A 22,309-nucleotide genomic window follows, 5' to 3' on the forward strand; every position below is an offset into this window, starting at 1 on the left:
TTCCTGCCGCTTTTTGCGTAATTATGTGTAATATTCTTCCCTTATTGCTTCACTTTTTGATGACGGTCGATGAACATAATCCTATGAATAAACCACGTCAATAAGGCCTGGGAAATGTTCATTCGATTGCGCTTTCGGTCGAAAGTGAGCATAGGCGGCACCCAATGCGCGGATATGTTACGTACGCATAAATCTCCAGCCAGTATATAGCAACTGCGTTCTTTTGATATGACGATAGCCTCTCTAACCTTAATTCGACAGCCGATCAGTACCATTTGGTTGTCGCAGTTTTTGGCCCTCCCCAACGATCGATGTCAGTCTAGCTAATACAATCATGTTCATCTGTCGAAAATTTTATGGTCGCAAAAGATGGTGCTCCGTACACGGTGTCTGACTCATTTTTTATGTGCGTATGCGTATTGCATTTCTAAAAAAAATATTTACTTGCAACTCGATACTGAATTTTTACCATTTTCAAAAAAGTTTTCACAACAACTCACACAAGTGTCAAACAGAAACTGAGCTTCCAAAATAGCTGAAAGTTCAATGAGAACCTGCTTCTCTCAGCCTATTTCGAAGTGTTTACAGGCTTCTTCGGACATTACGAGCAGCCAACAGATATGTTTGCAGCCTTCGAGCGGTGGTATGCCTAATTTTTAACGCCGTTAACCTCAAATAACGATCATCTAGTACCGAAGTTACTTTGTTGAACTCCAATTACCCCGGCAACGTATCTTTGATTGCGGCCATTTTGTATGAGCGAGATGATTCTAGCGGTTTCTTCATTCATCACATGTCTTATAAAACGTTGAGACATATCCATTATTAACAAAATAAATTTAAATTTTCACTATACAATAACACAATTTGCTTAGAAAGTTCTCAATCTCAATGCATTTTCCAAGACAGAAATGATCTCGAGCATTTAGTTTTTTGGGACAGATTGTCCCAAAAAACTAAAATTGAGTGTTAAAAATATCCTAAAATACCAGTAATGCGATAATTTTTGTGGGGTGGGTATATATGTTTCATCTCCAGATTGTTTTGGTGTTCATCATATTCCGAAAACCTATCACTCAAATCTTCGTCTAAATCTAACGGTTCCGCCACCGTCTCAATCTACATATGCCATTTCAACATTCTTTATTTTGCAAAAATTATTTAAAATATTGAATTTCATATGTAATAAATCTTTCTAATTGTAAATACGACAGAAAAAAGAAATACCTTGTGTTTACTTTCCTACTTTGCAATTTACAGAGATGTATTGTTGGTTTGCAAGAAATAAGTCTAGCCAAAATATTTTGGAAGGAACTGTACTTCTTTTAAGTGTATTATTCATTAAACACAAAAAACGGATACTACATAAAACAAAAAAATAGGAGATTCTTGAGACGATCTGGAAGTAACTTTCAGATTAAAACTCTTGGATCATATATAAAGAGGAAAAATCGCCCGAATAAAACGACATAATTGTGATAAAACCCAGTAGAATAATCGATACTAAAACGACATGATAAAGTATTGATAAGTATTGGGGGACATGAGAATCCTTGAAGTTTGAAAATAAAGTAACATACTTACCGTAATTGATTTAGATATTCTGTTGTTGAAAAAATAAATAAATATTTATCACCTTTAATAGGGATAAGGTGGTAAAAGTAACCTTTCCGATTATTACAAAAACATGTTTACACTGAATTTCTATCATTAAATTAGAGACTCTTTATAACAACACATAAAATAAATTAATTTAATAACAATGTTTAAGGGAAAAATACTCGATTCTTTTATAAGGTTTCTGAAGTTCATCTCGATAACATCATTAAGTGCAGCCCCATTAAATCATTTCCTAACTGTTATTTCAATTTTCATATTAATTTCTCTTGTTTATATAAATGATTCAATTGACAAGTTCCTTCAAAATTGTTAATCATTTAACTATGACGTAGGTACGTTTCATTTACTAAATAATCTAACGTAGTGAGAATATTCTATAATTATTATCTATTATGTAATTTGTAATTTGTAATTAATAGGCTGCAAAAGAACGGTTTCGTTGATTGGAGCTTGTCAATACAAGGACATGTAGTCTTAAGGAACGAGACCACTAAATACTTTTGTAGCGCAATATTTTGTTCGTTGCGCTATATATGGGACACTCTGAAGTGTATATTTGAAGCCGGCCTTACAACAAGGCAACAATTGGTAATAAGTAGCATACATTCTTCTGCGAAATCGTCAGTCGCTTAAACCAGTAGTGCGACTTAAGTAGCATATTGAAAATCATTTATATCAACGCAACTGAATTTGCCTGCATCAAGAGGTACTAGCCGAAGGTAAACTAATTATGTCAGATAAAGTAATTGCAGTTGCGGCGTATCTCTTTTTGATTCAACGACAAAAAAACCGTCACTTTCATTTGTTCAGTAGATATTCACTCTCGTGATAGATCAACATCTAATAGAAAATGTTAATAATTAATAATAGTAATATTAAATAGTAGAAATAACACCATTTAATCTTGTTCTTTGTGAACAGTCTACTTCCACAAGTTAGTTTTCATAGTAGTTTGTGTTCTCGATGTGTGCGACAGTTTCTAATTATTTTTCTTATAAGTTGCAATATCGCTTTATGTTTTTCATTCAAAGTTTTAACAATAACCAACTTCTTCCTGTTATTCTTGAGTATCTTGAGTATCTCAACTCAAATATTACATTTTTTTCATTTGAACATACCCTAACTACATTAAAACTGGCCTTATACTATAGTTTATTTCAGAAAGGTATATAGCAATAAAAGCTCATTAGATATGCAAAGGGACCACAGAGTGAGCCAACGAATATTTAAGCCACTTTAATAGTTTGGCATTGATTTCATTGTAATTTTTTTTTATCAAGTGCAGGTAGTATCACCCGGATTGGGGTCAATATATGGAAAATAATGTGCTAAAAGCGTGCCGGTAGAATACTAGTAAAAAGGAAAGAATTTTATTATAACAAAATAAAAATTAAGCATTATGTACACAGTTTTAGGTCCACTTATTTTTTATTGAATATTATATAAAAAATACATTATAGAGAAATTAAATTGTAGAAAATCATAATATTCCATCCTCATCTGAGGAACTGTCATCTCCTCTTGACGTTATAATTAACGGGTCGACGGTCCGATCGATCAAGTAGTCAAGATCCCACATTTTCTCCTCTTTTTTAATGACATGCTGGACTGCTTTTCGCCAGTTCTCTAGTATCACCTCCTTAATGGCTTGATCAAACAGTAGCTTAACGTCTTTCATTTTGAATGTCGTGTTGTGTCTTGCTACAAATCCTTTCACTTGTGTCCATATAAGTTCTATAGGATTTAGTTCGCAATTATATGGCGGTGTGCACAGCACAGTTACACTATGTTTTTCTGCTATATCTTCCACGGCGTATTCCATAAAACGATGATTGTGTAAATTTGCTATAGCTAATAATTCTTTTTTTATCGGATTATCTTCAAATTCAATACTTTTGGTGGTTAACCAGTCAATAATTTCTTGTTTTCTCCAAGATTAAGTTGGAGTTTTCTCTATGCGTCGGTCGAGAATGATAACTACTACTGAATCAGCCGGAAGATATTTTATCATTTCACCAAAATAGTCTTCAAAAACATCCGAATCCAGGTCTTCTATGTGGCAAATGTATGATTATTAGTCTTTTCCCTTTACCTGAAGGCACCTTAATACCCGTTGATAGGCCTTCCTTGGAAGTTTGGTGAGCACTGGTTATATACTTGTCTTGCCACATTTTTGGTGCTGTATAACCTTCATTAATTCACGTCTCATCAAGATGAAAGATTTTCTTCTGCTCGCTTCTGCTTACGCAAAACGTAACTGTATAATCTACTACCTAAGTAATCCTTACACAATAATTCAAGATATACACCTATGACTGACACCGAAATTAAGCCGAACTGGACGGAATTCCCCAATTTATTGCTATATACCTTTCTGAAATAGACTATAGGGCAACGGTTGACAACATGTAATAAACGGGGAAATTCCATACCACATCTTAATAACTATTGCCAATGACGCATTTGACCTTGCTATTTGATTTTGCCGGTTGCGCCCTGTTGCTGTCGATCCACAACAAAATAGAAAAAGGAGCAACTATTCGTGTAGTTTTAAAGTTCTCCCGTATATTTTTGAATACTTTTGATGTAGTCATGGAATGCACAAACAAAAAAACATTTATGTTTTTAGAAGGTTACCGAAATAACAAATTTCTTTGGAATCAGAGATTTTGAAAATAACAGAAATCTTCGCATACAATGTTGAGAACATAAAGCATTCACAAAAAGTGCCAGTGGACACTTCTCAAAGAAAAAGATGAGATAATGTTGTAAAGGTTGTATATCATTTCTAATGGATGTTAATCTACCAGAAAAGGAAACATCTACTGACACAAACAAAAACTAACATGTATGTTGACTAGAGGTAATTATTTCCAGTATTTATTATGAATCTTTATTATGAATAAATTTATTGAGAAAATTATAATTAATTAAAAATCAAAAGTTTTAAATATAACAAAGATTTTACAATATACGAGTAATTTTATTTCATAAAACTTCATCTTGAAAAAAGGTTTTGATATGAAATAAAGTAAGGATCGCTAATTTCACCCCCCGTATAATGTAACAGAAATATTGAAAAATACTTTTAGTCCTTACAGAAATTACAGAATTTCTAGCCTTACTGAAATTGTAGTAACAAAATCTCAATTTTAGACACCACCTTTTAAGGGTAATATCTCGAAAAGGTATAGGTTGAGGAAATTTTGTTATAGAAAAGATTCATCTTAATTTTATACGAGTAATCGCCTCCTGCATTTTGTCACATGAATTTAGAAACAAATATTCATTTACAACTCCTCCTCAGAACAGCGTCAATGTCAATCGACCTTTTAGACGATATTAACATTCCCAATGGCTCGCAATTATAAGGAGAGGTTGTAACTACTGACTAGTTTCGACGTCATTTCGTCTCATCAGAACTGTTTAATAACCCTTGTATTGGTTTGAGACCCGAACGTCAAAGAGTGTCATTATTTGGTACATTCCACAGCGAACGCTAAGTGGGCCAACCTCACTTCCAACTGCGAACTACTCGTCAAGTAGAAGTAGTCACCGATAATATAGATTCCGATGGTAAATGGGGTGTGTAAGATGTATCAAAATAAAGGATTTCTACTGTTCACCTCTGATATAATTACGACATTCATTTTTTCGAAAATGTTTTCCACCGTTTTTCAAAGGAGAAAACAACTATTTTGCTGGCTAATGCCTCGACGAATATAGAATTAAAACTCCACTGAAGAGCGTGATGTCAATCGACCTTTTTGTCGATATTAACATCCCCAATTGGTCGCAATTGTAAGGAGAGGTTGTAACTACTGGATAGTATCGACGTTATTAAGTCTCATCAGAGCATTTAACAATCCTCGTTCGGGTTATTTCGGTACATGTAGTTAAATATTTCCCACCAGCAAACACTAAGTAGCGCCATATTATTTCTCGCATATATATATATATATATATATATATATATATATATATATATATATATATATATATATATATATATATATATATATATATATATTCTGAGACCTTATTTAATTTTAGGTCTCTTCTGTTTCAAAATTAGTTTTTTTGATATTTTTAAAAGAAAGATAAATTTTGACGTTTCGACTTTTCTTTAAGTCTTTATCAAAATATGATATTGACACTGACATTTTGCTTATTTATATAGATCTATAGATCACCTTCATCATGAATATTAAAATAAGGATAAAATCAACTTTGTTCCAATAAGAAAAATTAATTTTTAATTAAATTTATTAAAAATGACAAAATAGAGCTATAAATTTTACTTAAATTATTTAGATCTTTTTTATCATTTATAGCTTTTTCGTTCTTATGAATTCTTAGAAATGGTTCACATTCACAAAAAAACTAGGTTCACGGGTTGAACCCCGTTGGAATTTTGAAAATTCTGTGGTGGTGGTCTCAATCTACTTACTCCAAGCAACGACGAATCACCCCTTTTTTGGTTGATACCAAGACCATGTAAGATGTTCTCTTTCATTCTAAAAACTATTAATTCCAAAAAAAGTGGTAACCGCCAATTAATATTATTTATAGTTTAATATTAAAATATATTAAATAAAACCAACACACAGTATATGGCAATTTATATAACATTTTCCACAAGTACTATCGAGGAAGATATTTGCATTTGTGCTACTCCGATTCTGATTAAGTGTTGTTAAGTAAAAGCCGTGTGGGCACAATCAGCTGTTGGATACGAGGTTGATGGAGCCGTTTGAGTAAGTTTACCGCGAATCTATGTATAGATAGATATTTTTGTTTGTTTATGTCTATAATTAACATTAAAAATTGTTCGGGCATTGCTGTGTGCAACTTAGTCAGGTCAAAAATACTCAAAAAGCTGTGCTATGGGAGTACTGAAATAAAACTTGTATTTTGAGCGTTGATGAGGAGATCTGCTTTGGTTAGTGGGACTCGGTCCGTCGCTGAATATCGGTGGTAATTTTTTGATTTTAAGCCGCGATAAACAGTGCCAAAAATGGTAAAAAAAATTATTCTGCTGATTCCACAAAGCTACGCGAGTGCTTTTCCAACCGCGTTTCAAGTGCTTTCACGATATATGAAGGCAGTGCGTAAGAAAGACTACTGCCACTCCCACGTATAGTCAGAGAGCTTCGTAGTAACACGAGGAATAAAATGATAAACAACAATAAAAATTCAATATTACACGAATGATAATATTGTCTAGTTCTTAAGGTAACATATCGACAGAAATAATTTCTTATAATAATCCATATATATATATGAATTATTACTGAAAAAATTTCCTATATTTATACCAATATGACAGATACGTCTCGACTGAATAATGTCGAATGGGTATTCAATAGAGGGCGCCACGTTACGTTGATTGTAAGAAATCAAAATCTTATGAAATGAAGCTCACCTTATTAAAGTTCTCAATAATTACATCACGAGTGAAGTTATAACCTAATTTATATTTGATAACTGGTTAAAATTTTCTGTAAAGAAGACATTTCACTTTTTTTTTGTGAAAAGATTGAATTATATAATATAAAACTAAATACTATCGACGTGAAAAAATATTCCTTTATCTTTTGTCTATAATATCCTGTCGACGTAATTACAATAATGAATAATTTATTCTTAGTTTATTCTTGAAACCAACTACGAGGCTTTGAATTTATTTTTTTTTTAATTAGTCTTATTATTCATTCTCAGTTTGTAAACTGTGATTCTGCTCTTTCAAATCTTGTTGCTTTTTCTCGTTTTTGATTTATATTTAACCTGTTATAGTAAATTTATACTACTACTATTTAATCGGTAAAGCAGCTTTTTAGCTAATACTAGCTTGGAAGTATTTCATTCAATCAATTTTATGGCCTTTTGAACTATTGAAGATTCCATTCCAATACGTTTATAACCCATATTCTATTCTTTAGATGAGAAAAATTGTAACATACAATACATAAATTTGGAAAATTTCAAATTAACAACAAGACGAAATAACTTAATAGAATCATAGAATAGAAATCAATTCATAACTGTAGATATTAATAGGAGATATTAGATACCAAAGATCCCTTGAACGAATTCTTATAGCAGCATTTACTTACTTTATCCTAATATGTCTTATAACCTCATGTGTGGAGATGAGTAGTTACAGGTTTTTACCTATTCAGGCATGTCAATCTACTACTATAGCTGCGTTAATGAGATCATGTTGTCAGTGTCTATCGTAAATATGTATCTTTAACAACGCTTAAGTATGGAGTTTTGCTTTAAGCTGGAAAGTGCCATGGGAACTATTAAAATCTGTATAATAACAATGTAGTAACTTTTAAGACTAGCTACAAGTGGTTTGACTATTCAAGAGTTTAATGAACTACTTGAAATCTTTCATCCAAAGTATTTTGTGTGAAGTCAAATTTGTTATGAGACTGTTGACTGATGAACAAAAGATATGTTCAAATTTGAATGGAATTGAAATTCTTCTTTTAATAAATCTGGATCACATTGTCAAAATTCATACAGGTAATTGAAGTTGGGTTTGTGGCTATAGCCGTAAGACGAAAATTCAGAGTGGAAAACCAGTTACTCATTTCACCCTAAGCCGCCTAATAATCAAAGTTAACCCTCAATGTCATAGCGGTCATAGTTTTTTCTGAGTATGCTAGTTTTTGACTCCCGAGTTTTTGGGTACTAAAAGTCTTTCTATCTGTCCAAATCTGCATTACTCGCCCGATTTAGAACCGTATCACTACAATTTTTCCCGAAAATACCGAAAGAAAACGTTTTACGTTGTAACACCATTTTTGACATTGAGAAAGCTACGACTCAACAGGTAAAAGTCATTTCGAAAGATGAATTAAAACTATTGAAAAAAGTAGAAAATCTACTCCTTTCTTCAATAATACTCTTTGCCAAAGTAATTCTCATCCTATTTAAAACTAGAACATTCTCTCATAATTTTTTATAATGATCAATCTTCAGTTCGGCGCTTTTTTTTTCTAAATTCTGTTTATATGAAACTTATATTGAGAGGGATCAGGAACTAATAATCTAACTATAGTGTATATCAATGTGAAATTTCGCAATTTATGGTGGAACTATTTTTTACTATTCTCTACAGGCCGTGTAGGCGTTTCGTTTATAATTGTTCACACCATGTTTCTCCATTTATTTCTGTGCACAGCTTTTTTAAAATTCTGAAGATCTGATTTTTCGTAGGTCTCTCATAATACAGTTATACCATGGCTTCATTGTTTTGTCCTTCCTCTTTTCGTCTCAGCCGTCTTTGTTCACGAATTACCATACTTATTACACAGGCCTACAATGATTTTGGTGCCGCTAAAAGTAAAACAGATTTCAAGTCCGTTCGGTACCTTGATAAAAAATTGATACTTACTTTTTTAATGCTACGTGTAGTTTTCGAGATTTCGCAAGAGTAAATAAATCAAAAAACATTTAATAACTTCATTAAAAAAACAAGAGAACATTATTTCACAGGTTAGAAGCACCTTGTTATCTATCTTCCATCACCTTTAAATCTTGATGGAAACGTTCTCCTTGTTCTTCGCTATACGCTCCAAGATTTTCAGGAAACTTGTTTAATTGATTGTCTAGATAGTGTACTTTTATGCTCATATTCCATCCAAGATTTTTAAAACTAATTAAGAGCTTATGAACTAATTCTTTGTAATTTTCGGCCTTCTGATTTCCTCGAAAATTTTTTACAACAGCAACAAAAGATTTTCAAGCCTCTGCTTTTAAATCATTCATTGAATGAATGAAATCGTTGTCTTTCATTAAAAGTCTAATCTGTGGACCATCAAAAATACAAGCTTTTAGTTTTTCATTACTTAAACTGGTTATGATCCATCGATACAACCCTAACGTAGCTTCGCGATTTTGACAGCTTACCACGGCGTCTTGCGGACTAATCAATCAAATTATAACATAGAATTAGCGGCACCAAACAAAAAATTTGTTTTTGTAGACCTATCTCTATAAAATTGTTTTTCACTTTTTCTTTTCAAGCTTGATTCAGTACTTTCTCGCCGTATATTCCTCTTTCCCATATCTTCATCGATCTTATTTAATATCGTTGTATCGTACGCATATGTAGCAGTGGGTCATATTATCGATCTATACAATCATTTCAGTTTTTTTTTGACACGTAATTTGATTTCATCAGTGCTCTTACACTTTCAACTTTACTGTTCTTTTGCTAGTCTGGTTTGCAGATCTAATTTTTCTTTTTCCTTTCATTCTTATACATACCGCTAGGTATATAAAATTGGAGATCCTCATACTGTTTGTTTTTTGTTGATATAAAGGATAGACATAGCCTTCTTTCCGAGTATTCGCGATTACCACATATTTAGTCATATGTTGATTTACCTCCAAATATCCCTATCAGAGTTTTGGCAGTCGTTGTTCAGAATTGTCCCGAATCTTTTTTAATCAGGATTTTCGGATCACGTCAAGGACTATATTAAATAATACCTTAAAGACCAGATCTGCCTAGAACTCTGTTGATGTATAATGTTTCGGACTAATACTCATACTTCACAGTACCTTATTTTTTGTTTCATTTAGTGTCATCATTACTGGTATTATTACTTTTGTCGGTAGTGCTATTCAAGTTTTGAGATAGACAAATAAAAACAAATATTTATAATTAGATATGGTTTTATGGCTTTTCAAAATATTCTCAATTAAGATCAATATATTTTTTGACCAAGATGTATATTTCAAGTATCTGTGAACAACTCAAATATCACTCGTATGAAAACACGTTCCGAGTATATTCACCATGAAAAATATCGTAACTTTATGATGACAATGTCAGATTTGATATATTCATATCATTGTTGACATATCTCAAAATCTAATTAGCAACCCTTGTACTACGAACCATGAACGAATTCATAGAAAGTGGTTTATAATTCTTTGAGGTTTATCACCGATCTATTAGGTCTTGCTTCATGTTTTCTTTTTCGGTATACGTATCTATTTTCTTTCATCTAATAATGCAATTCCTTCATAATTATCGCAGAGTAATTTGTAAACTTTTTAAGGATGAAGCACATTAGAACTTCAGAAATGTATTCAGTTACGGTGTCAACAGTGCGGAATTTAGGGTACTTCGGCTTTAGGCCAAATTAACACGAGCAATTCCGCCTTTTCCACCCCTTAGTGGAAGATTGAGGAGTACCTATTTCAATGTCACATTAAAGCAAGTAGTGAAGTAGTTGGGATATATTAAAGATGAACACAATAACACCAATTGAAAAACCTTGATGGATGCTAGCAATTATATTATGTCCTTTGACTTCACGATTGTGGAATTGAAGTATGAAGCACATTCTATATTAATACATAATATTTTAATTTTACTTTACTAGTAGGTTTAGCGGTGAATCTGGCACTGCGTGTAACCAATTACATAATTAATTTTTTGTATTACTATTTCCAAGAAATCAATGTTGACATTATTATAATTATTCCTTATGGTTGTAACAATTCTAATGTCATTGAGTTTAGTGTATGTTGTTCATAACGAGATTATTTATTAGAAAATGAACACATGATAAAATTTCATTTGTTTGAATTTATTGACTTAACGAAAATGACATCAACTCGACTTGTCTCCTTCAAAAAATTAATTAATAGACTTGTTTCTCAATTTAATATTTCAAGTACGCCAGTGGCAGCCTCCTTTATCTATAGTAGACAAAACTGCAGGAACACATAACACACATGTGTCATGTATCAGATGTTTGTGTTTATTAGTTGGAATAGTACATTTTCATGTGGGATCATCCTGTTCCTGGTTACATACGAATCGGAAATAAGATAAAACTTCTGGGGGATATGAAAACTTAATTGTCGACTGCGACATTCATTAGTTTAAGTTATGTAGGTATCTATAGGGCTTCAACTTTTAATGAACAAAAACAGTGGTGTTTCTTCGAAGCATTAGTGTCGACAAAAGTAAAAAGGTATAAAAAAATCACATGATATTTTATATCGAAATAATAATTTTGTAAAATTTCGAATTGCTAAGTGGTACATTATTACTGCGCGTACATTGGTATGGTTTGAATATACATATTTAAAACTATGGGGCCATCCATAAAGTACGTCACACGAATTTTAGGACTTTTGAACCCCTCCCCCCGTCCTTGTCACAGGTTGTCACATTTTTATAACCCCCCTCCTGATGTGACATCACACATTTTTTAAATTTATGTATGTATTTGAAAATAATCGAGAGAAAACAGCTATTTTCATTTTTTACTTATTTTTATTAAATAATAATCTAATAAAATCAACATAAAGTCCAACATTTCATAAAATTATATTATTTAAAATCAGAAACCTCTTAGAGTGGGGTCGGAACTATTTATATTGTTTAAACAATATCAACGACATTTATATAAAAAATTCAGTTTGGACTCAATTTTTTTGTAAAAAAATCTCCATATATTAATCTTATTGTAACAAATAGTTGTAACAAACAAGTTTTTAACAATAATTTAATATTAAAATAAAAAAAAAAAACATTTATGTGTTACCTGCATACGCTACAAATACTTCTTTTTGCTTACACATATGTGGACGAGGATTTCTTCATTTGATGTTGGAATTAAATCAAGAAATAAAATCAGAGGTTTTAACTTCAAAGATATGAAAATGACCACAAAGATACTGTTAAATCTTTATTGATCATGAGCAGTGAAATCAAAGTGAATAATATTGCAGTCGCTATAGATCCAAATTTAATTTTCCAACGTTTATGCTTTTTAAGAAAAAGTAATGATGAACTTCTCCAATATTTTGACTACGAGCTGACTCCCTATCCTCTTTCACTGTTTGATAACGCTGGAGTGAGGAAAACGACCAAATCAACATTATATGATGCCTTTGTACAATGCCAAACGGATGTTACTAAATTTTTCTATATTGTTAATGGTGGTATGCTACTTCATAGATTAAAATGGGAAAAAAATAAAAAATTTGCAGATATTTGTCAGCAGTATATTAGATATTTACGTAATAATTATGACACTAATGTTAAAGTTGTATTTGATGGATATAGTAATGATGGAACTAAAGTGTCTGATAGAAATCGTAGATATATCGGCAATACTTCCATTGATCATTTAGTTGAAGAAAACCCAACGAAAGAGAAACTTTTAGGTAATAGCAAAAATAAAAATAGGTTTATTAATCTTCTCTGCAAAAAACTAGGCGAAAATAATATTGAGTGGAGTCAAGCCGAAAGTGATGCTGATCGATTAATTGTGCAATCTGCTATAGATTGTTCCTCTCTTCTAGTAGTTGTTGTAGCTGAAGATATTGATACATTCATTAATATATTTACAAGTTTTTAATGGATATTGTATAGTAGAAATTTTTTTTGTGCCTAAATATCACAGATATTGTTTAAACAAGATAAATAGTTCCGTCCCCACTCCAAGAGATTTCTGATTTTAAAGAATAAATAAAAACAAAATTTAAAAAAAAAACATCAAAATCGGAGCTGTTCTGAGACGAAGATTGTCTGTTTTATGTATTTATTGACGCGACTATCAAATAAATTTAAAAATATCCGAAAATAAATTGTCCAGTATAGGAAGTATCACTCACTTGAAGGGATATTTTTAGTTCCAACAACAATATAACTAAACGTACATTACTAACTATAACTGCAAATTATAAAAAAAAATAATTTCTTTCGGCTGTATCATTGGTTCTGTGTCTTTTCCATTCAATTGTAACCTAAAAATTAACACTGAATAAATTATAAAGCAGCATATATAGATATGACATTTTGTTATGAAGCAAATCACAGTATTCTTTTTGTTTTACAGACAACTTGATTGTGAACGTCTCACTTATTTTATTATTCTATTAGAATCAGGCATTTACAAAAAGTGACGATCATCGTAAGCTCTAATTCTTTTTTTGATTTGAGAAATACGTAATTTTATTAAAAATTCAATTTTGGTTTGTGAGAACTACCACGTACTTAGAGGTTCGTGAAGGTAGTTATTTAAACAATTCGATAGTCTAATTTCAGTTATCGAAACTAGATTATTAGCATAGTTGCGGATTCACGTTTTTGAAGGTTTCGGCGACATTTTGAAGATTAAATGAAACAGACTATTATCCTTAAATTGACTAAGAAGCAGTACGGATTTTTAGTGTTTTAAAAGTTGTATGAAGTTCAATTTCTAGCACCTGCTGAACAATATAATTCAATCCTGACAACCTCCATTAAGCTACCTGAAAATTTTAAATAGCACGCAAAAAAAATTAAAATTGATCACAGTATCAGCCATAAAAATATTATTCTAAATAGTAAACCAAATACGTAAAGAATTTCTCAGAAAATTTTCTTATCTCTTATTTGTTGACAGAACTCTATGAATATTTATGGAAATGGTTTTAGTGTTGTAATTTCATTACTCTTCAAATTTGTACAAGGTGTGATCGGAAATTTCGGCGATCAACTGGCAATATACCTATCCAAATATCGATTTCATGATTTAAAACCTTTTTTTCAATCGAAATGGCTTTCATTTACTCAGTTGTGGCCTTCTCAATGTCGAAACGTTTCCTTCTTAGCACATCTTTCGAGAAAAAGTAGAAGTTACGTTGTGCTGTTTCTGGTAGTATGGTGGATTTAGATAGACTTTTAGCGGCCAAAAAGTGAATTATAGAACGGCGCGGTGGTGTAACATGTATTGGTATATAAATTTTCCTACTTAACTTTCTTATAAACACTAAAAATTAATTATACCCTTTTATTCGACTCATCCTTTACAAAATAAATTATAATTATAGTTGGCGTTTCCAATTTACTGACTAATTTTTGATTGCACACTTTTAATAATAACAGAAAAACATGACCTATTTTCTGAATTATTTACTTTTTCAATATCTTTCTACAAAATGAGGTCACATTCGACATTTTTCCTTTCCTAGGTTATGAGAGACGCGTGCCACGAGCAGGGAAATATTTAATCACTGGCAAATATTTATTCCTAATTTCCTGTTCTCAAGACCGTGTGCATGGGATTTTTTCGAATGCTGTTCTTCATCGTCTATAATTAGTAAAAACTTGATTAATCGTCATGGCGTTAAAGCTTTAAACACAATTAAAATAATATGTTCCCATTTTTGGAAAGGAAAATGAATTTTTTGCATACAATCCGAATCCGCTTATAATAGCTTATAAATATTTTTTTCAGATACATCATGTAGCACTAATATAAACTTCTAATTTAAGAAGCGAAAGATTCATTCATGATTTTTCTGTTTCATGTCACAAGATAAAAGGTTTATCTAAAAACTATCTTCATATCTTGGCGTTAGTGTTATTTTCTCTCGTCTGGTGAGTGACATCCCTCATTCAAAGAAACCTCTATAAATTGAATCATATCTTTTTCCAATATTTTAATTATAAGTGGGTCTGGAGCGAAGCATGGGGATCAGCTGTATATGTTTTGAATATAAAAAATGGAAGACAAATGCTATGATGTACAAGATAACTGTGCAAATATATATTAATTCTAATTTCATCAGACATTTATATATTCAAGTTTCACCACTATATCAAGAAACAAATAAAACATGTATTTTTTTTGTTTTTCATGTGCTTTTTTCTGTTTTTCAGATGGTTAGAACTTTTGAAAAGAAATAGGAACAGGGGTAAGTCATTTTGTTTGAATTATTTTTAGTTGAATCTGAGATACAGTAAACTAAATGCAAAGATTCTAACCTGATAATTTTGTGTGGTGTGCCTGTATATTTAGAAATGTATCAAAGCGCTTTTTTTTCTAATTTCAGAAATTATAATATTTCACCTTCACCTAGTAGGCGTCAAATGCGAAGGTGGCGAACTATTTTGTATTCCCACACGTTAATTAATAGAGGCATGAAAATATTGGCTCACTATTTATCCAAATCTTGATTCTGAATTTAGGCAATATCAGTATTTAATGAAGATATATTATATCACAATACATCGTCCATCCAATTATCATCTGCATTTGAAGATGATGATTCAACTACATTCGCCCTCATAACTTAGGTAGGAGAATGTATTCATTGTTTTAAAATGTTTTGATAGTTATCTCATAATAGCGTATCTCGTATTATGGTAAAATTATACACACCACACCACACTGCATTAACTGCATTAAAAACATAAATTCAATTATAAAGATTCCAAAATTCTTAGAACGGAATCTAATACACGAAAAAGAGAATTTTCAGAAATAGTTCACATTCATAAGAACGAAAAAGCTATAAATGATAAATAAGATTTAAATAATTTAAGTAAAATTTATAGTTCTATTCTAAATTCTAATAAAACTACAAATAATATATAATATATATATATATATATATATATATATATATATATATATTATATATAATATATATTATTTTATTATTATTTATTTATTTATTTATTATTATATATATATATATATATATATATAGTATAATAAATAAAAATATATAATAACAACAGAAAATAATTGATTAAATACTGCTACATATTTGAGATGTAAAAACTGAAGAATTATTTTTTCTTATTAGACCAAATTTCTATTTTTATTTTATTCTTATTTTGATGTTACGCAAATTGTCAGTGTCAATATCATATATATATGTATATATATATATATATATATATATATATATATATATATATATATATATATATAAATTAATGCATCTAAATGTTCTTAGTTTTAGGTCTTTTCTGTTTCAAAATTAGAACATTTAGATGCATTAATATATCAAAAGGTCCAAGAAATAAGAAATTAAAGAAACCTAGGCGTTTGAGATCTGCTCACTGTCCCAAGAGTAAGCTCACAGCTCGATCTAACGTCTTCTCTAGCTTCGTGTACTAGAAAGGTGTGTCAAGAAATAATGTGAAAGTAGAAGTATTATGCTATGTTGGTTTCCCTAAAACATGCTGCCAGCTATTAAGTTAATTGCATGATATTAGAACATCAGAAAGTTCATAATTTCCTGTGATGGGTATCGATCAGTCAGGGGTCTCCACAAATGAATGCAGTAATTGAAACTCGAGGAGGAACACTCGTTATTAAACATGTTCTTGATGTTATTAAAAACTTTTTTTCTGCCATTGTATAGTCGATAAGTTAAATGTAACAATATTTCATAATCGTTTGTAAATGTTGCTTAAACTGTTCTTACTAGTACACGATATTTTACTAACCACGATCATCAAAATTCATTTTTTAACAAGAATGTAGAAATTTTTAAGTGTGTCCATGAAGTGTGTTATCAAACAATTAAAATTCAAAATAAGGAAATCAAATGAAATTATTCTATTTTGTTCAATTATCGGCCTTGGTCAATTAAATTTAAAATATTGAAAAAAATTTTATTTATTTATTTTTTTTTATTTATTTATTTTATTTAATTCACAAGAAATTGCAAGAATAATGAATATGAGTGTCCAATGTATGTGAAGCCAAATTCGTGTACAGTAGCCAGTAGCCCAGTTGGAAAGCGAAGCAGTACTGGAGCACACCTCGGCCGCTTTTGCCATGCCTTATTAAATCAAAGTAAATATGCCGTGTTCACGGTTGTATTTGATCATTTGGAATCAATCAAAAGGATGCTCTCGCAGTCCCAAAATATTGTAGCCACCGCTTTGGTGCTTTGCTTATTTTGGCACGGGCTCTTTTTTCTGATGCCACTCCATGGAATCTCTATTTGGATGTTGGGTCATAGTAGAAGACTACAGTTTCCTCACCTGTTACAATTGATCATATATTACTCTTCGGGGCTAAGCTCTAAAATCACCTATAATATTCTACTCGACACTGCTTTCATAGTGTACTGAGAATTCGAGGCATCCACCTTGTACTAATTTTTGTCATATTTAAATGCTCATGTAGGATCCTTAGAACGATAATTTTGGAAATGCTGGTCTGAGCTGCAATTTCTTTTGTTTATAGGCGCCGGTCACTTATGCATACAAAAAGTCTCCAGTCTGTTTTTGATTTGTGTTGCTGTTAATCAATATTCAGTAAAAAATTTTATAACAACGCGAAACTCAATTTGAAACATTTTTCATAACAGATTTACTAAGTGGTCGTCCGAGATCTTCTATAACAAAATGGATCGAGGTAGCAGGTTGGAACTTTGTGTCAAGCATGTTTAGACTTGTCACTGACGCGAGCATTAGTATTTTTTCGAACCCATTCTATTTACTATGTGAAGCCAAGAACTCTTAAAACGCACTACGTAATATTACATCTCATGTACTGTGGCCCTTCGATGTTTTCTATATTTTATTCTCATAGGTGGAAGGAATGCACCGATCCTTTGAGTGCATTTTTGGTTAATGATTACTCTTGTTTCACTCTTTTTATTTTTTATCTTTAATGACGTGTTGGGGTTTTTATGAGGCTCGTAATGTGTTGATTGTTCCAGCCCAAGTCAGACATTTCAACTATTTTTCTAACTTCGAATGTTCAACCAATCTTTTCAGAACGTATTTTTTAAACTCGAAGCCTCACGTTCAAATAAGCTTCTCCTATTATTTTATTGTTATCATTACATTGAAATTATCATTATAAATGTAAAAATAATCATTCACGGGACTTACATTACTCGAGTGATTTTCATTCTATACATCATTCTGTTAAAATTACTAAAACGAGTAAATGATAAACAATCTTTTAAAGTACAATTAAACCGATGGTAAAGTATGAAAATAGATTTATTAGGTGATTAATGAATTCATAATTCACTTGATTGAGAGGAAAAATGGAAACAATTACAAAAAGTATTCACAGTTAACTAGCAATCATTGAAACAATTCTATACCTTTTACACATATACGTAGCCGATTTCTAAAATGAAAACAATAACAAAAATAAAATGAGAAAATAAATATATCCATAAATTTAATCAGTATAACATCTAGAACCACTTTTTGTATTGCAGCTAATCAAAACAAGTCAGACCTCTTTTTCACGTCGAGAAGAGGTGTGTTACCAGCTCCTGGCCCTGCCAAAAGATGATTGTTTTATTAGAGTCAGAATTCTTGTCGTATGTCTGGTGGAATTATGAAAGATAATAAGTGTACTTCGAAATCCTTCCAGATGGTCGAGGTATCAATGCCGAGGTATATAGTCAACAGCTGAAGCGATTGTATGAGGTTTTATCGGAGAACAATCCGGGTTCAGATTACCGAAAGCCGGTTCTCTTACAACAAGACAATACTAAACCCCACATCGCGAAAGTTATGCCCAATAAGATCGAAGAACTTGGTGGTATATAACTCCTACCACATCCAGCATTAGTCTCGGCTTTATACCTTCATATTATTATTGTTATTATTATTGTGTGGAAAAAATTGTATCCAAAGGAGATGTTGAAAATGCAGGGTGACAATTTTTTTTGTTTAAGCCCAAAGACTGGTTTTACCAAGGTCTCAAAGAGCTTGCTGGACGTTGGGCTAAAACCATAGAATAGGATGGGCTTTACTTCGAATATTGAGGCTTTCTTTTTGTAACTTTGGAAACCGACATTATTTATTTGAGAAACCCTGTATCTATATTTTTCATAACCTTTTATGTAGCAGTAAAATCTTTTCTTGGAATATAAAACTTGAAGTCCGTCCAATTACAGTATAAATAATGTATAAATTTTTTTAAAATATGGACACGAAAATTAACCAACAGCCACCCCACACTGTGTCAAAACAATCTGTTTTAGTTTTTTGTAGTTTTTATTCGAATATCATGTTTGGTGGAATACATTCCCGAGGAAGTGAACGTTTGGGCGGGAATTTATTGACTGCTGAGGTTTATCTTGAGATGTTGGAATATGCAATAAAGCCATTAATCCTTGAAATTTCAGAAGATAATTTATATGGATTCGATAATTTGGAACTAACATTCACAGGTTGTATCGTGCTAGATAGATTGAACGACAAGGTTCAGTGGATTCGACAAGGATTTTTTCTGTGCGGGTATCGTAAATCGAAAGAAGTAGGGGCAATTTTCGGGCAAGACATAATATAAGGGAAAAAATACTTCGAGATAAGAATTTTACTTAACTAAAATAATGAAAATAAACTGTAAGATATAATTTTCCTATAAATATACTTGTGAGAAAAGCAATTGTCAATTGCTTTTATATGCAAAATATGCCATATACAGTCGATAAACAAAACTTTTGCTAGAAGAATAAGAATAGACTTGTTCTTAATTTATAGATTATAGTATTCAGTTAAAATTTAGCTTAGTTTTGTAAAATTTGTTAAATCCAATCTAAATTTACCTTTACTCCCAAGAAAATACGACTAAAAATCTATTGAGAATTTCAATAAGTAAACCATTAACTTATAAAGACGACCAATATTTTCAGATTGCAGATCTACCAATTGGAAGACAGAACAGAATTTTTTCGTCTAAAGTCAGAATTTGTTACATTTTAGAAGAAGGTGTTTTGTGGAAGCTAATTTTAGAAAACATAAATTTTCAAAAATGAATAATTTTTCAGACGAAAGTACTTTTACCTCAAAGTAATAAACAAAATTCCTTTGAATATTCGACGGGGTCATATCTTTCAATATGACGGCTGCCGTACTTATTGAACACAAAGAATTATTAAATGGCAAAATATTCAGTTTGGTGAAAGTTGTTTTAGTGATGAATTTTTGTGTATGGAACATATTCCCAACGAAATATATTTGAAAAAAACAGAAAATCTTGAATAATTCGTTCAATGACTAAAGAAAAATTAGAGACAAGTTTTGGACAATTTTGAAAACGCATTGAAAAATGATATAGTCTGATCTGAGGTTTTTAACTTATGAGTAAAGTTAGTGTGAAGTTTTTATTATAATACAAATTGAAAATTTTGACAACTGATTTCGAAATTTAGAGTATGGCCTTAGAGGTTGATTATAAATTTTTTTTCATATTTGCCACATGAAAAACACACTACACATGTGAAATTTCCGAGGTATACTTGATTTTTCGAAACTGAAATTATATAGACATTTTGTCAAGGGCTAAACCTGAAAAAATAAAAATTGAAATCGAGAATTTTTTATCTCTTACAAGTGTCGTTTTACCAATTCGAAGAAACATTGTATACTATAAAGTCCTGTTTATTTTTGGTAGCCATGTTCCAAAAGAAGCAATTAATAAGCCGAATATATTTTTAGTCAGTGTTTTTACCTAAATTATAACGACAGTTAACAGTATTTTATGGTTAGAATGTTAAAATAAGTGCTTCGATATTCACTGAAAATTTTCTTAATTAACTGAATATTCTATTACGTTTTCTATTGGAGTCGAAACCGCATTCAAAAAATGTTAGAATCTATTTCTGACAGGTGTATATTCTGAGATACACAGGGACGTAAAATTATTATCATTTTTCATATCCAAATTCTGTAAAGCATTAGTCAAGGAACCAAAGCCGTGACGAATACAAAAATGGAGTTGAAAAAAACGCCCAAGTGCTATACAATTTGATTAAGTAATTGATTTTACTTAACTAATAGTTATTTATGATACAACTAAGTGAAATGATACTTTTGCGCACTCGTATCATACAATATTTTATCTACGACTAGATCAAAAAATACTTGTGTTGAAAACAGAATTATAAATATTATATATTTGTGACAAAATTTTACGACTTAAGTTACATAATCTAACAATCTACCATAAAAACTGATTTTATTTATATCTTCAAATTCTTGACTTTCGACATTAACAATTTTTAGGGCCATCTCTTTTTTATTGTTGAGAAAATTTTCGGTGTAGCCTTCTGCGACGGTAGAAGATTTCCACCCGCCGTATTGTTTAACCGCCAATATATCCACTTAAAGGGTGTTCAAGTATATCTATGAAGAAAATATCTATATTTATATTTAGCACTTGCCTCTTTGATGTCCAGAAATAAATCCACTGATTGTTTAGTTCTGGGCCCCCATTAAATCAGTAGTTTAAAACACGAAAAATAGTATAAAAAGTACCTCAAATATATTTTAATACGTTCGACAATCGATGATGTCGTCGTTCATGTATTTTGGCTGCGAACGTCTTATCATTTAGGTATTATTAGTCGCGTCAATGAAGCCTTTGCTTCGGAAGTCTTCAAGAACAGCTCCGATTTTGATGAGTTTTTTTTTAAACTTTGTTTTTTTATATTATTTAAAATCAGAAACCTCTTAGAGCGGGGACGGAACTATTTATATTGTTTAAACAATATCAACGACGTTTATATAAAAAATTCAGTTTGGTCTCTATTTTTTTGTGAAAAAATCTCCATATATTAATCTTATTCTAACAAATAGTTGTTACAAACAAGTTTTTGTTATTTTGTCAACAGTATATTAGATATTTACGTAATAATTATGGCACTAATGTTAAAGTTGTATTATAAATAATATATATATATATATATATATATATATATATATATATATATATATATATATATATTTAAGGATTAAACGACTTACCTTAAGGATGTTCAAAGTTGTATTATAAATAATATATATATATATATATATATATATATATATATATATATATATATTTAAGGATTAAACGACTTACCTTAAGGATGTTCAATCCTAATTATACGATATTGGACA

At 30.8% G+C, this 22,309-nt stretch overlaps 1 protein-coding gene across 5 annotated transcripts in view; it reads left to right on the forward strand.

The window, feature by feature from the left end:
• Window positions 1-22,309, forward strand: part of LOC130450599 (myocyte-specific enhancer factor 2) — a 226,818-nt gene that overhangs the window by 70,731 nt on the left and 133,778 nt on the right. For 3 of the 5 annotated variants that reach the window (XM_056789073.1, XM_056789068.1, XM_056789070.1), the window contains exon 3: window positions 15,311-15,345. The gene's annotated coding sequence lies outside the window, so the exon portion shown is untranslated. Of the gene's footprint in view, window positions 1-6,565; window positions 6,856-15,310; window positions 15,346-22,309 lie in introns of those variants that run through there. The other 2 variants (XM_056789074.1, XM_056789072.1) reach the window with 2 other exon arrangements.

This window comes from Diorhabda sublineata, chromosome X (assembly GCF_026230105.1).
Source record: "Diorhabda sublineata isolate icDioSubl1.1 chromosome X, icDioSubl1.1, whole genome shotgun sequence".
In the NCBI taxonomy this organism is placed as follows: Eukaryota; Metazoa; Arthropoda; class Insecta; order Coleoptera; family Chrysomelidae; genus Diorhabda; species Diorhabda sublineata.